Source organism: Mustela lutreola, chromosome 16, assembly GCF_030435805.1.
Source record: "Mustela lutreola isolate mMusLut2 chromosome 16, mMusLut2.pri, whole genome shotgun sequence".
Classification (NCBI taxonomy): Eukaryota; Metazoa; Chordata; class Mammalia; order Carnivora; family Mustelidae; genus Mustela; species Mustela lutreola.
The window spans coordinates 28,328,863-28,345,692 of NC_081305.1; the positions used below are offsets into that span (position 1 = coordinate 28,328,863).

General features: G+C 47.0%; 1 long non-coding RNA gene across 1 annotated transcript; it reads right to left on the reverse strand.

Moving 5' to 3' along the window:
- Nucleotides 1–428: 428 nt before the first annotated feature.
- Nucleotides 429–15,382, reverse strand: LOC131818413 (uncharacterized). Its single transcript, XR_009348810.1, has 3 exons — nt 13,906–15,382; nt 1,555–1,723; nt 429–696 (listed from the first exon to the last, which is right to left on the reverse strand). It is a non-coding gene; the product is annotated as an uncharacterized LOC131818413 (long non-coding RNA).
- Between the last annotated feature and the right edge of the window lie 1,448 nt (nt 15,383–16,830).

Genomic DNA, 16,830 nt, shown 5'->3' on the forward strand with positions numbered 1-16,830 from the left:
GTTTGCCAGCAGTGCCCGGTGTCCCCGATCTGTGCCTTCATGTTCACACAGTGTTGTCCCTGTGTGTGCACCTGTCTCCATGTCCAGATTTTCCCCTTTTCATAAGGACAACAGTTCTACTGGGTTAGGGCCCACTCTGCTAACTTCTACTTTAGGTAGACTTCTTTTGGGAAGATCCTATTTCCAAATAAGCTTACCTTCTGAGGTACTTGGCCTGAGGGTTTCAACATGTGAGTTTTGGAGGACATGAAAGCCTTAACCAGTAAATGGGTGGAGACTTGAGGGAAAGGACAGGCGTGCATCCTTAAAGCTCAAGTGTGCAGCTTACCAAATTGAGTAACTCCAAACCCTTCAGCTTTCGTAATTTTTGTTTCCTTAACTTTAAATAGGTCTTGTCATAACAAAACATATAGCCGGAAGCTCAGCAACTCCTTCAGGTTTACTTCCTTTTTTTTTTTTTTTCTGTTCAATTCAATTAAAATTGATTTTTTTTTTCAGGAAAAACATTAATTTTTAAAAAATGGTTTTAAATTCAAAGCAAGGAAGCAGATCCACAAGAGATCATTCCAGCACTGTCTGAGAGTGTCACAGGAGAGCAGAGGTTGTCCATCTCCAGGTGGGATTGGGGGCCGCCATGCAGCAATGTCTGGAAACATTTCTGACTCTCGTGACTTGCAGAATGGGTGCTCCTGGCATCTAATTGGTAGAGACGAGAGAGGCTGAAAACATCTTACAATACAACTTGGAAACTTCTCCCCTCTTCCCACCAAGCATTATCCAGTCCGAAAATGTCAACAGAACCAAGGTTGAAAATTCCTGCTCCGTCGGGATGGATATCAAACTGTCAGAAAGGAGGGAAATTGCAGCTTAGTCCAAACACCTCCCAGGATTTATTCAAATGTGACATCTTGTGCTATGTTTCTTAAAGGAATTCGTGCATGAAAAAGCCTGTGCAAGTAGGGTGCCGTTTGTCCTAAAGGAGTCCTCTTTAATGGGGACATTTTAGGCACCATTGCAAGCAAATGGGGGAGAATACTTGGGGCAGGGAGAATTTTTGGGGTGACTCCAAGCATTACCAGTAGGCAGACCACAGGCTTAGAGTTCTGATGCATGCTTTATGTGCAAACTTGACCGAGAAACCTTACTCTCACGGTTGCCCCCTCTTTTTTCCAGACCCCATGTCCCCCAGACTTGTGAAGCATCTATACCACCTACGAGTTCCTGAAGCCTCCCGCTTGCTCACCTCATCCTAGGAAGTGTCCCCCCCCCCCACCAACCCCAGCCCGCCTCCCTCCTTGGGACTTGGCTCCAAGTCCCCTCGCCTGGAACTGCCCCCACTTGGCCATCTTTCTTGAGTGCCTTTGAAGATTTCCGGCTTCTCCAGTCCGGAAGCCACACACAGGGTCAGGCATTTGAGCCTGCTAATCACTCTGTTCTGCCAGGGCCTGAGTGCCACGAAGCCTCTTTTCATGCCTATTTAAAGCCTCCAAGGGGCTTTCAAGTGCTCTTTGATAAATCATAGTAAGTGTTATTCCGGCCACTCCAGCGACGTACCTGCTCGAGCCCCCACCCGGCGTCAGGCAGCTGCTCCCCATCATGGCATCTCGCTGGCGACAGTAATTCATTCCACTCGAGCTGACGAGCTTCGTTCCCATTTATTTGCACATTATGAGCTCTGTCACTCCACTTACCCTCTCAACAGTAAATGGTTTGAAAAATGCAACTGTAACAAATATTCGGGAGAGAAGAGAGAAGGGGAAGGGAGGGAAATCAAACCTCTGAGTTCAGAGTCCAAAAACCCCCAGATAATGAATAAATAATGCTCTTGAATTATCTCAATCAGCGACAGCATCAGGATGCCACAGATACTTTCAAGTTTTCCTGGAAAATAAATTTCCTTCTCTCTCTGCTCTCAGGTCTGTCTTGTCCAAAAGAGGGTCTACATCAAATATCATTCTCAGGCTAGGAAAATAATTAAGCTGTGGTGTCTGCTTTTGTCTTTGAAATCAGAGGAGCCTGGGTGTTGTTTTCTCCCTTGCCTGTTGAAAACTGGGACCCACTCTTTAGCCACTCGTCCTGTTGTGATGATTAGAATGACCTTCAAAGATACTGAGGCAGCTCAGAAAGGTAATGCCTCTTTTCCTAGGTCTCAAAGCTTATATAAACTGAGACTTGAAACAGTGTCTTCTAAAATCACAGAGTGACTCGGTTCATGCTAGTGTATATAACACGTTCGTGAGTAGTATAGAAAGTTGTCCCTTTCCCTGCAGCTAGGATGTGGCTTGGCTTACTTATGGTGTCTTATATGAAGAGCAGATGCCTCTTTCTCTGAGCAGGTACAGCCCCAGGCTAGGTCACATGGTTTGATGTGCAGTGTGTGGGCTGAGTTTAGCTTTGCTCATGCCCTCATGCTGGAAGTCTTTGTGCAGTGCACAACCCGCACAACCATACATGACAGCCTGCCATGACAATCTGAGAAAGTCTACTCCCTGTGGAATGTGGGGAGTCGGCACCAGCATAGTCAAGGCCATATCTAGGCTCTATCTAGCAAGCTGGCAGCATTTGCTAAAATCAAAAGCTGAAGCAGGATGAGAGTGAAGCTGTAGAATGGTAGGGCTTGGCTCCGGAGGGTTTTCTGCACTCAGGCTGCAGTGGGAAGAACAGATCCAGGTGAGGGATTCAGGTCTGAGGGTGAGCAGGCAGAGTGTGCCTGGTGCTGGGGATAGGCCAGCCATGTAGAAGGGGCTTGTGGGGCTGGAAGCAGGGCCCATCTCTGGAGCCATGGCAACTTCCGGAAGGCTAGGGTTTGGCAGCAGATGTGGGGTGATGTCATGACTAAATCATTGTTTGAACCCTATTGCTCTATCACACTCATGCTACCGGGAAACTCTGATCTAGTCTAAGGCCCAAGTCCCACCCTCAATCCCTAGTGCTGAGTGCGAGTCCACACTCAGTATAGTGTCCCTCCAAAGGGGGCGGAGGGCTACCGCAGCTGCGAGGCCTGGGGGGAGATTTGGAGGACTCCAGGGACATCCTGGCTATGGGGTCGGCTGAGGCTGAAGACAACCGGTCCCACCTGTCCCTGTTTCCCTCATACCAGGTTTCTGAGACCTTTCATCAGTGGACTAACTGTGGCTTTGTCTCTTGCTAGCTATGTGACCTGGACAACTTATGTCCTGTGAGACTCAGGCTCCTCATCTGTAAAATGGGTTAATACCATTCCCGTGATAAGTCACTGTAATGTTTAAGTGAGAAAATGTGCTTTGTAAAGTGTGCACAATGGGACATCATCAGTAGAAGCCTAACAAACAGTATTATTAATATGATCATCTTCATCATTATCAGTGCAGTAGGAACATTTTGAAGCTTGTCCCATCCCTTCGTAACTCTCTGAGTCTCATCATCCTGCCTCTTCCTCTCTCATTTGCTGGTTATCCATTCTCCCCTGGGACTCCTGGGTGGCTTTTAGAAACACAAAAGATTGTTGGGTAGGCAGAGAAAATACCTTTCTCCATTTTCCATAGGTTACTTTAATTTCTATTTCAAGCACCATTCCCCTGGGCAGGTGCAGGAGCTGATCTTGGTCACGTTAAAATCCCGTTCTCTGCTTTCGTGTGGACAGGTCTGGGGTGGGGGGGTTGCAGGGCTCAGCAGTCCACAGAGGTGCCTGCTGTGATTTGGGGTCAGATGCTGGGGGTTCCTTGCTCTATAGTGTCCCCCCTTTACCTTTCTTCAAGTTATCATTATCAAATGTGAAAAGGTTGAATACAAACTTACATCTAAATGTCCCCGGGAGGCTTTTAGGAAAGGTTTTTTTCTCATCTTACTAAAAGAGAAGAGCATCCCAACAATGGCCTCTCTCACATTCTCTTGCCCTTGCAAGTAACTTTGGATGCTGTAGTGTGGAGATGTGATGGTTGGTTGGGGCTGCTGCAGCCAATCTGTAGCCATGAGGTAAAGACCAAGAGCATCACATAGAAGCTGGCCTACAGCCCTGACACTACTGAGCTGCCAAACCAATACCCCAGAGAGGGCACAAGTCAATAGATCATCGATGAGTTCATTCAGTTGGGCAAGACCAGTCTTCTGGGGTCAACAAGCATGTGTTGATGGGTGCTGGGTGCTGAGGACTGTGTGAGGCCCAGAGATAAGACAGAAAGACTGTCACAATTGCTTCCCTCCATCACAACATCTACGCACTTAAGGGCATCTTACACTTGTGAACTTCTCTCCAGCGGTCTCCCGGGGCTGGGTTCCAGGCTCAAAAATCTCATGGTTTGTCCTGGGGCAGCTTGTTAAAGTCATTCTGACCTCAGTTTCTACTCGCAGGAAATGAGAACAGTTGTACCCTCTCCTAGGGCTCCTCTGAGATGATGGCTGTGAGAGCTGAACACATATTAACAGTTTCTGAGATGTTTATGACTTGACTACTGCAATTATTAATAAATACCACGGCCCTGAAGTCAAGAGGGCATTGCTGGAACCCTCTTACTAGACACGTCAAGTGTCCTGGGACTGGGCCCCCATCTGGCCTTCCAAGGTCTCCATACCCACGTGGACCTGTCTGGAAGGCTGGGTGACCTCACACAGGGACTCCATTTCCTCGCGATGGAGACCCCGAAGAGAAATTAATTCTCGCCATTTGGGGCCCTCCTCTTTATTACCTATTCATCAAAAATTGCCCAGCGTTTGTGCATTTTTCATTACAAGAGTCAACATTTGCCACGTTAATAAAGCAAGGGGCTGCTTTTCTCCTCTCAGAAATAGAATATGTAACGACACGGCCCCTTTGATGTTTCTCAGCCAATACAATATGTATCTGAATGAGGATGAAAGCCATCCTGTTAGGGCCGGGCTGCGGAGGCGGGCTCGGTGGTGGAGTGGGGCCGGGGCGGGGGTGCAGCAGGTGTCTTCTGGAAGAGGCACAGCGAGGCCCGAAGTGATGACGTCCAGAGGCTTCAGAGAGGGTCTGGGATGCCTGAGCAGGGTATTGAAGCAAGGTTCCTGGGCCAAGGGCGGCAGTGGGGGTTAGTGCCAGGGTCAGGCTTCTGCCCTAAATCAAGATGGGCCTGGGAGCTGGGCCCCAGGGCAGGGAGGGCAGTCACGGGCCTGGGTTTGGCTCCTGGTGGCTCCTGCCTGTCTCTCAACAGGGTCGTTGTAAAGGTGCCTCATCCTCTTTGTCTAGAAGGTTGCAAATGCCTATAAGGACCGTGGACTGTCAAGGTGGAAGGCAGATGCCTGATGCGCCCAAGAGCCCATGGGCAAGTGAGAGGAGATGGAGTCCTGGTCTGACTGAGTTCAGGCCTCTGGAGGAGAGTCTCTTCACCATGTGAAGCCTCAGTTGTCTCATCTATAAAATAGAGCTCCTGTTAGCCACTGACCCATACTACTGATGCACAAGGGCCACTCGAGGTAATGTGTGTGCAAGAGGCCGGGGGCGTGCTGGAGCGAGGATATGGGCGCCAGGGTTGCCTCTCTGCCCCTGAGCTTGGTGCCAGTTGCTGGACGGTGACCGAAGACAGCAGCGGCCCTTTCCCCACACGGCTGCCGTGAGGAGTTCGAGAGCGTCTCTACACAAACTTGCCAGAACCCTTCCAGACCCTAGGTCCACCCCTGCTCTCAGGGATTCCCTCGGTGTGGGGGATAAAGACAAAGAACAGATGCCGTGGGTTGAGTGACCAGATGACCCCCCCATCACATCTATTGTCCCAGCACAATGACTAAAACCCTTTTTGCATTCAATGTCGTCTTGTTTGGAAAACTAATTCTAATTCATCTTCACTCTGAAGAAAACTAAAGACATCAGTGAGTAAAAGAGTGACTGGGGGGATCATCATTAATGGACCAGAATGGCCACTCAGAGGATATGACATTTTCATGAAGACCTGAGCGGTGGGGAAGGAGTTAGTCATGTGACAGTCAGGTGAATGAGCATTAGGTGAACAGCAAAGGCAAAGGTCCTGAGGCAGCACCAAGCATTGGGTATTGGAAGAACGGGTGGCCTAATCATATAACTGAGTAGAGGAGAGAGTGGTGCCAAAGGAGGGTTCAGGGACAGGCAGGGCCAGATCACAGAAAGCCTGGTGGGCTTAGGAATAAAAATCTTAAATTTTGTCTTGTAGGTCAGAGGTCAGCAAGTTTTTCTCTGTCAAAAGGTGTACAGGGAATAGTTTAGACCCTGTAGGCTATGAGCTCTCTGTTGTACATGCTTGACAGTTATGCTTATTCAGTAGCCATAGTCCATATGCAAACAAATGGAGGATGCTGTGTTCCAATAAAACTTTATTGACAAGAACAGTGAGCAGGGCTGGAGTTGACCCCAGGCCATAATTTGCCAACACTACACTAAGTAATGGGAAGCCATGGGTGGATTTTAAGCAAGGGCTTGACCATGGCGTGACCCGATCTGATTTGCATTGCTAAAAGAATCTCTCCAGTTGCTATGGAGACAATGGATGGCAGCAGGTCAGGAAGAATATCTGTAGTAAAAAAACAAATGCAGATGTCCCGGTAGGTAATTGTTGGTGGTGTCTCAGACTCAGGAGCTAGCAGAGGAGAGAAGTGACAGTTTTGGGACCTGTTTGGAAGGGAAGCATTCCAGAAGGGTTCCCACTGAGCTTTATAAAAACTGTGAAATGCGGGCCAAACATAAGGCTGATCACGAGCTCTGTCCTTTGTGTCTTTCTGCTCGTCAAAGGGCTGGCTAGCCTGGCCGTCACCAGGACCACGCAGTTGGCTTTGCAGAAATCACCTCCTTGGTTCAAATCCCTTACAAAAGCCCAGGCTGCAATTATAAAGCTTCATGGCTATCCAGCATCCATAAAAGAGGTAATTTTAATATTTGGTTCAACTTCAAAGCAGTAACTTAGAATTATATATACCCCATTAAAATATAATGTTTTCCCCCAAAACTAATCAAATGGCTAAATCAATTGTTGGTGGATTGCCAGTGGCCTGAGGATCAATGGGAATGGAAAATGTATTCTATATTTTCCTTGTTACATAGAGTTAGAAGGCATATTTTATTAATGCTCATCCTTTAGAGACCAGATTTGTGCATTCGCTAAAATAAACACTACAATCTTGAGGGCTTGCTTGGATGGAGTGAGCAGAAGTGTAAGGGCAGAGAATACTTTGCAAGGAGGCAGCCACCCCAGAGCCCTGGTGGGGTGATGGGAAGTGCTGGGGGCTGGGATCTGGGAAACGTGGGTCTTGCATCTATGACTCATGTGTTCGATGACTTTGCAATATGTCCTTTTTCTTCTTAGTCTCTCCATTTGTCAAAGGAGGAATTTGGGCACGGTCAATGAAGATAAACAGGTTTTGTGTTCATTTAACTCAATCAGTAGGTACTGGGTGGAGCCTTGCATGGGGAAGGATTCTGAAACCATGGCAGGGCTCAGAGGGAGGGAGTGCTGCAGTTGATTAGTAATGTCTGCCATGAGCATGGATTAAGCACCCTGACAGCTAGTCATTTGTGATTCTGGAGTAAATGTATTCTAAAGTCCCTTCTATTTCTCGCAGGTTGACTAAAGTTTTAGTAGTCTGAGTGGATTGTCTCCTTTCTGACTTGTAGAATCTTCTCAGGCTTTCCATAAATGGCTTCTCACCCTTCCCTGTGGCTAGCTTTGGCTGGACCAGGACTCCTCCAAGGATAAGAGATTCTGTGCTCCAAGTTCTATATGTCAATTGCGAAATATCAATAATGCTACTTTGCACCAGGAACTGTGGATTCAAACGCCCATAGGCCATGGGAACAGCTTCATGTGAGCAGGAACAATGCAGAAGGACATTCTTTTTTTAAGGGACAGACAAGGAACATAAAGCATGAAGGCCACCGGTGTCCCCTTGAGTTTTCTATCCACGCCAGGGAACAGCTAATCAGGAAAGTAGGACACTCCCCTTATCTCCTGAGCCTTTCCCTTTCCTTGATGAGTTATCACAATGGCGATGGACCCAGGCAACAAAGAAACTGATCGGAAAACTGGAGGGAAGGGATCCCTAGGTTGAGGTTGGTGGGCGGGGGCGGGAAAGTGGTTCAGTAAAAGGGGCTTTGGAGCTCAGCGTGCTGAGATGGAACAGGCATGTTGGGGGCACTGCCCTTGCAATGTTTCCCACTCAAGTTTCTGGGTCCTGGGAGACAGAGGGTCTGTTTGAACAGCTCTGGGCTACATGCTCTCTTCTTCATAGGGGACCACAAAGGACTTGATTTATAGACCCACAGAGTGGAGGAGAGAGAATATCCAAAAAGAGGACAGAAGAAGAGGAAAATGGATGTCGGGCAGTGGAGACCAGAACATACGTGGAGTCAGAGCCTTGCAAAGGTAGCCAGTAGGAGCCTCCCCCAGCCTGGACTGGGGGCCAGCATAGCCTCCTCCATTCTGCTCCTTCCTGATGGTAGAAGCTGGCTCTCCAGCCCGAGCTGTGGTGCCAACTTCCTGCAGCTGCCATGACACGTTACAATGAACGGATGGCTTATAACAAGGGAAATATATCTTCTCACTGTCCTGGAGGCCAGAGGTCCAAACTGAAGGCTTACATGCTCTTGTGACCCCAGGGGAGTACCCATTCTTTGCCTCCTCCAACTTCTTGTGATGTTTCTTGACGTTTCTTTGGTCTGTCTTCTCCTCTCCTATTTGTGTCAAGGCTCACTCTGCCTTTTGGGGATACAGACACTTGTTGTCAGCCTCAGGGCCCAGCCAGATTTTCCAGGAGGACCCTTTTCTCTCAAGATTTTTACTTCGTTTTATCTACAAAGGCTCTATTTCCAAATAGGGTCCCATTCTCAGGTTCTAGAGACTAGGACGTGTACATAACTCCTGGGGGGCCACCATTCAGCCCACTACACGGACACCGACATCGTTCTTTCCTGTGATCTGTCTCTTTCTCCCAGGATGCCAGGGATGGAGGGCATTCTTTCCTTTTCCTCAAATTCCTTTTATGCATTTTCTGTTCAAGGATTCACATGTTTTGCTGGAGTTTACACATGGTCAGAATTCCCATTATGGGCTGGGCATTTTTACATGCAAGATTGATTTTGATCCTTGCTGCAAGTCTTCAGGAGGAGAAGGGATCCCTGTTCTCCTCTCTGTAGCTTCCGAGGGGACATGAAGTGGGATGGAGCTGGATTTGCACCCAGGCCATTCTGGCTGCAAGCTTTCCACTGTCACCAACTTCTGTTTCACTTAACCCTTTTGGCCATGTCTCTAAGAAACTTGGAGGAAATCCCTGAAGACTGGATAAAGGGATCTTATGAGTGGCCCTCCTTGATGTCACATCTGAGATTGACCCTCCCTCCCAAAAAATGGCCCACATTTGCAGGTTGACCTGGAGCCTGTGAAGTCTCTCCCTCTTGCAGTGTGTTCAAGGGCATTATTCCAGGGCTGCCTGCCCTGCTGAGAGGTCATCCCAGGTTCCCCTGGAAGGTCCTTGGGGCCAACAAATGCATTTCTTGGCCATCCCCCAGAGTTTATCGGGAAAAGTGGGAGCCTAGCACCTCTAGTGAAGGCTGGCCCTCCTCCCATTCCTGAGGGGCTGACCATCAACCTTTCAGTGCAAAAGAACTGAATTGCATGTCCCCATCTCCCCCTCGGTGCTGAAACTAGGAACCCCGATTAAACCCTGGGCATGGATTTATGGCCCTGGGTTGTGCGATTACCCCCATAAAAGGAGCTGTCTTACTAGTTACTGCATTCGAAGACTTCGGGGGACTGTGGGACTGTGAGCCCCATAGATGGTGGAAGGAGAAAATGCTGAGTGTGCAAAGCCAAAAGATCTTTCTGGAATTGGAATTTGCCCAACACTGAGTCAGTGGCTTCCCTTAGGCCTTGGAACTCTCTTTTGTTTGCTTATAGAGTTAAACCTTTTTGTATTCCAGATAGGGAAACTGAGACCCAAGGAAGGACAGAGATCTTGCCAAAGCCCCATGGAACTCACACGTCCTGGCTCCCTTCCTGGGAACTTCCCCCCGACACCCAAGTGCTCTGTGCCAGGTGGGCAAGAGCCTACGCAGACAGCCGGGGAAAGGAGCCTACCAATTAGTCTGGGAAAGTGACAAGCACATGAAAAATGACCCAGAAAAGAAACCTAGACATTTCACAAGGAAAATTACACTTCCTCACAACCTCAAAAGCTTCCCCATAAAGTCTCCTGGCAAAGCATCTTTGAGAACACACGACATGTCGGGATTCCTTCACAGGCTACGTTTAAGTGTTTTCACCTGGGGAAAAGTTTTGTGTTTTTCCACTTGAAAAATAAGAAAGATCAGCCCTAATGGCGCAAAGGAAATGCCTCCTTAGAAGAAGGGCAGGTGTGTTTGCGGAGAAACGTTCACTCCCCCGTTCATTCTCCCTGTCATTCATTTGGTAAGGATTTCCTGAGTCTTACCGCGCCTGCTAAGTGCTAAAGATACAGCCGTGAACGAGGACACAGCCTCAGCGCTAAGGATGGGATAAACGAGTGATGGGGGCGATGATCACGGCCCCCATATTCAGCTTGTAGTAAAAGCGCTCCGCCCTTGCCATGCTCCTTCATTGAGGATCTCACCGTATCTTCGCAACAAGCCTGCGAGGCAGGACCGTATGAGCTCCTCTTCTGGATAAACCCACCGAGGCACGGGGGTGTTCAGGAAAGTTCCAAAGATACTCATTTAGAACTGATGGAGCCAGGATTTGGCTCAGCCCCTCTGGTCCGAGGAGGAAGACAGACGATAAACAACTTGCCTCTAAAAATAAATACATTATTACAAGCTGTGATGACTTCTCCAAAAGACGGGGAGAACTATTTCGAGAGAATGTAAGGTGAGGACCTCCTTGGGTAGGATTTTTTGGGAAAGCTTGAAGGACAAGTGGGAGTTAGATCAGCAGAGAGGATAGGAAGAGGGTATTTTGTGTGCTTGTTTTCGTTTGTTTGTTTGTTTTTAAGAAAGCTGAAATCCTTTCTTTCCAGTGGAATTCTACTCAACATTCCAAATAATAATATAATATTATTCTATTATTCTACTAATATCAGTTAGTAGAATATTCTACTAACTAATATTTTACTTTTCATCCCTCCTCTGTTATCCATTCCTGGATACGCGCAGAATCTCTTCTCATGGATTATTGGGCTCTGCTGGGCGTGACCTCATCTAAAATGCCCACGCCCGTGGTGCTGCCTATGCTCATTGTGGCCCATACCCCTTCCAAAGAGGATCTGCTCCTACCCCAGCCAACTTGCTAAAATCAGATGCCTGTGCTCCCCCAGGATGACTGGCCTCTGTTCCAAGATTGGCCTGGCCATAGGCTGCCTATTGGACTCTTGCACCTGGAAACAGCCATGAGGAAGGAGGGCCAGAACCCCACCTGTGCACACCGAGGGGAGGGAGACTCGGAGCCAGAGTCACCATCAGGAGGGGTGCAACATGAGACTAGGAGGGCACTGGGCTGGGGAGAGCCTGAGAGCAAGAAGAAGCCCAGCGAAGTTTCCCTTCAGAACTGCTCCTGACACCACAGAGTCAATGTCAAGTTGTTAAATAAAGCCCTTTTCCCCAGGGTAACTACTGGCCACTTCCCCTTCGCTCACTACTGTATCGATGAGAAAGGCCCACAGAGGTCAGAAAGGGGCTTGTTTAGGAAACTGCCCTGGTTAGTACTGCATATGTGTTGGGCACTCTTCTATTAGTTCATTCTAGAACAGCCTGTGAGGCAGATACCATCAGTCACCCCCATTTCACAGGTAAGGAAACTGAGGCACACAGTGTCATATGACTTGCCTTAGATGGCACGCAAAAATGAGTGACGACTTAGGATTTGACCCTGCGTCGTCAGTCTCCAGGGAGGATGAACTGAACCACTCTGTTATCCTATCAGCTAATTGAAATCAGCCAGAAAAAGCAATGAACAAGAGATACAAAGAGTCCGTTCATAAGAGACTCAAAAATAGTAAACGGCCCGACAAGAAATGGGCTGGAGCTTCACAAAGAATATGAGACTTTCCCAAGACACAAAAGGCTTGATTGATCCGTATGTAATGCTCCTGGATGGAAAGCTTTAGTACTTGTCCGTCTTGCCTACCGTGATTTAGACATTTAAAACAACTTAAGTCCCGAAGGTATTTTTGAGGAACCTGATCATCCAATCATACGATCTTAAGGTGCACCTGGGAGAGAAGAACCAAGACGTTTTTGAGAAAAGGATCATCATTAAGCAGAAATTTGTTCCTTACCGCATTTGGGGGCATATAACAAAGCCATGGTAATTAAAACAGTGTGACACCAACTTTTGAATCACAGAAAGAGAAGCTATATACAATTAAGTATTTGCTACGTGATAAAGGAGGTGTTTCATATAAGTGAAGAAAAATATATCATACTAAAATTAATTCCAAATGCATTTAATATTTCCTTGTAGAAAATGAAACTGATCTCCTCCCCAAAATGCATAACCTGAATTTAATCAAAGGGGAACATCAAACAAATCCGAGTGAGGGCCTTCTACAAAATGATTGGCCTGAAATCTTCTATCTGTCAGCAGCCAAACAGGCAGGGGGAGTAGGGTGAATTCTCAGAACTGGGGAAAAGGACCCAGAGGTGTGAGCAGAGCCATCTGTCTGAGGCAGAGGGAGGGATGGATGTTTTGGGAGATGGTGAGGCCCCATGAGAGAAGTGGACTCTGAAAGGAAAGTTCTGGAAATATGGCTTGTGCCACTGACAAGAGGCCCTGCTCTTTGTCTCCCTTGTTTTTCTGAACTCTTCTCAAGTGATTGCTGATACATCCATTAATGGAATACTGTGTCAGCTCAGAAAAACCTACTTGTGAAGAACTTCTAATCACATCAGAAAAGACTTTAAATCAAATGTCAAGAAAAAGCACTGTCTAGTGTTTACCATGTGCCAAGTACTATTCCAAGTCCCTTTAGAGGATTTTCCTCACACCTACCTTTTATGGGAAGTACTATTGTTGTCCCTGCTTAAATTGGAGGAAACTGAGGCAGGATACATGAGGTAAAGTGTCCCCACTAAAGTCACATGCTTGTATAAACAAGGGCTGGGATTTTGCATTAGGGAAATTAACCCCCAGAAAATGCACTCTTCGCTGCCAGGCTCCCTGCCTCTGTATAAAACCAATAACATGACCAATAACAAGATGGAAAGGATGCTCAGAAGTTAAGATTACAGGTATTTGTTTTCTGGTTGAATTTGTTCTTTGCTGGACTTCTAGAATATTCATTGGTAAGTCAGCATTATTATTATTATTTAAGATTTTATTTATTTGACAAACAGAGATCACAAGTAGGCAGAGAGGCAGGCAAAGAGAGAGAGAGGAGAAAGCAGACTCCTGCTAAACAGAGAGCCCTATGTGGGGCTCAATCCCAGGACCCTGAGATCATGACCCGAGCTGAAAACAGAGACTTAACCACTGAGCCACCCAGGCGCCCCAAGTCAGCATTATTTTGCTATTGGAAAAAGAAAATAGCTAAATGAAAAAAATTTTCCCCACTTTTCTTTCTTTTTTTTTTTTTTTTTTTTTAAGATTTTATTTATTTATTTGACAGAGATCACAAGTAGACAGAGAGGCAGGCAGAGAGAGAGAAGGAAGTAGGCTCCCGGCTGAGCAGAGAGCCCCATGCAGGGCTCAATCCCAGACCCTGAGATCATGACCTGAGCCAAAGCCAGAGGCTTTAACCCACTGAGCCACCCAGGCGCCCCTTCCCCACCTTTCTAGCTCATTCCATGAGAACCAGTTCTTGGCCACTCCCGGACCATGCTGACTTCAGTCCTCTCTGCAACCCCACACCCAGGCCCTTCCCTGTATTGCTGAAGGCTTCATTGTCGGCTAAGGGATTGGTGGGCTAGATCCGTCTCGAGAACGTTGCAAGTTCCTCAAGAGAGTGAACACTTGAACAAGTTCAGAGGAATTAAGTTACTTGCCAAAGGGCATGCAGCAGAACTGGGGTTCCGGGTCTTCTGATTCCCCGGCGAGGCCTCCCATCTGTACTCCTAGCTGCCTCTCCTTACTTGAAATCCTTCACCTTTACAGACAGTTCCCAAGATCTGTGGTGTTTATGCTTTCCTGTCTGGAATCAGTGCTTGCCTCTCAGGCTTCCCAGAAGACACTACGTGCCACCCTTGGGAGCTCAGTGGTCAAGTGAGTATCCACGTGACTACAGTCCACCTGGTGCAGACAGGAGATGTCCGTGCTGGGACCTGGGACCCATTCACGTTTCTGTCATGGGCTTGCCGTGTGACCGTGAGCCAGCCACCCTGCCCTAAGACTCCACGTCCTCATGCACACAGTGGAGACGTGAAAAACCCTCCAACTGTTTTTCTGGCTCTAAAGCTCTCTCAGAGACAGTACTTCCTTCCTCCCCTGAGTCACTGGGAGGGCCTACTTAGTTCACAGAGGTGGAAGTATCTGGAAAAGTCAAGAATCCCACAGTGGCTAAGAGTATAGGCTTTGAAGGCCAACAGTTCAAGGGCTCAAATCCCAGCCCCTACTTGTGGGACTCGGGGAAACTTTCTTAAGCTCTCTTCATCTCAGTTTCCTTATATCTCAAAAGGGTATAATAAAAACACCTCACCTGCATTGCTGTGAATATAAAACAATTATTAATTAAAGTAACGCCTGGCGCCAAGAAGTACTTAATAAATATTAGCTCTGTGCCAGGAGCCACTGTTATTATAAAAGCCTCTGTTCTTGAGGAATTTCTAAACACATGGGGAGACAAGAAGTGCTCCAAAGTACAGTCTGGGGACAATAGGATTGTATGGCATTCAGCGTGGCTTTGAGAGTGTGACACGCAGGCAGTCAGAGCCATAGGAAGCAGAGAATGGTGCCCTGGAAGGGTTGGCAGGGTTTCTCTGAGGAGGATATTGATGGGGATGATTTGGCTGGGAAAGAGTGGGTTCCAATGGCAGTGTGTTTACGGAAAGCCCTACCCCCAGTGAGAGAAGGAACAGACCAGGCATCACTTCACTTGGTCATTCTGATCCTTCATAATTTCCTTTGTTGTGTCAGACTCTGTGTTCAGTACCGAGACACAAGATAGATCAAACAAATATGTGTCTTAGCTAAGACCGTGGACACGGAGTCAGACATACTTGGGTGAGGGTTAAGCTGTGTGATCCTAGTGAAGCTATGTAACCTCTCTCTGAGGTTTACTTTCCCATTCTCTAAAATGGGGATAACAATGGCACCTCATCAAGAAGCCATTGTGAGGATTAAATGAACTGTCTGAAAAAGGAATCAGTCTCTGGGAAGCACCGTCTTTAGTATGTTATATTTTAGCATTGGAAAATTGTGGGGAACATGGTCTAGAGGAGAAATACAGCTCTGTCTGGGAATTGTGCATAACCCAAAGGAAAAATGACCAATGCTGCATTCAGACTTCCCAAATCATAGAAGGGTCCTACACATGAATAAAAAGGACCCCCGAAAAGTGTTACGTAAAGTATGGCCTATGCTCCCACACCAGCTCACAAACTCTTTGCAAGAGATGTGAGGAGACAATGATACAGATGAAAGTAAGTTTTGAAATTTTTATAGCAATTTTACATTGCTCTGACATCTAAATACATGCTGGGTAGACTTATCTCATTGAACAGGGTATAGATCATTTCCAGTACGGTTGCATTTGGTGGGCACATTGCATGTGGATCAGGTTGTGTACCAGTTACGTGTCAATCATGGTGGACTGAAAATATTTAAAAATGGTCCTTTGCAACAGATAGTTTGCAAAACACTATTTTATAGGCAGACAGAGGACTTTAATTTTGAGTGGGCAGATGCCCTACATGGCTCAAGCACAGAGAATTTGATAGAGGGCATTGAGTACACAGACAGGGGAAGGTCTGAGAAGCCAAACAAGGGATGATGATATATCTCAGACTTTGGCTAAATCAAGAAGCTGCTACCAGTCCTGGGGCTGAAGAGGCAACAGGATGAGACGTCACAACCCAAAACAAAATTCAGGTTGTCCAGAGGGAGCTAGACACATGGCTGGGCTTCCGCCCAGGAATCAGTGCCATGGAAGAGTCACTGCCACAGATGCCACAGGAGAAAGTGGAGAGAGAAAGAAATATACCTCGAATTTCCTTCTACTTCCATCCCCAATACTCTGCCAGAGCCTTCCATTGTTGAATCTAGAAGCCTGTTGGCAAAGGAGCTTGGGTATACAGAGAAAGGGAACGACAATGAGTGGATCTTAGAGCAAATAAACCAATGACTGTCACGGGGCAAGAAACTAGCCAGACAGACCTGATCTCCAATGACTTCTTCTGACCAAGCCAAGGTGGCTGTGAGTTAGGACTCCTCACTGGCCCTCTGTCTCTGAGCATTGAGAAGATCAAGGAAGTTGGTGCTCACTCAAGACTCTTGGAGTTTGGAAGGGTTGGGGAGAAGATGGAATTTCCATACTACTACTCCCAAGGACAAGATTAAGAAGCAAGATTAAAATCTGTTTCTCTAGATTATTTTCCCTCCAACCTCCCTCTTGTAGCTTCCAAAGGTGGGGGAGGGGATCCAAGAAGTGCGTGATGTCCTCCATCTTTTAAATGGAGCTGTTAAAGCCAAAAGATGTGTACTTTATGGAGATTTAAGAGAGTTTCTTCGAAAATGGAGAAAGAATTCTAAGAAAAAAGTTAAAGCAAAACAAAAAAACAAGAGGTTGGAAGACTAGAACACTTGTAAAAAGAACCTGCCAGGCGGGGATGCGGGAAGAAAATTGATATTAATGAAACATCATGAGCGAATTAAGACAGCCAAAGTGTTCTCAGATGTCTGTGGGGACTGCTCCTCTCACAGGCTTTTGGAAAAAGTTAACATGTAAAACTTGCTCATAAACAAAAGTATT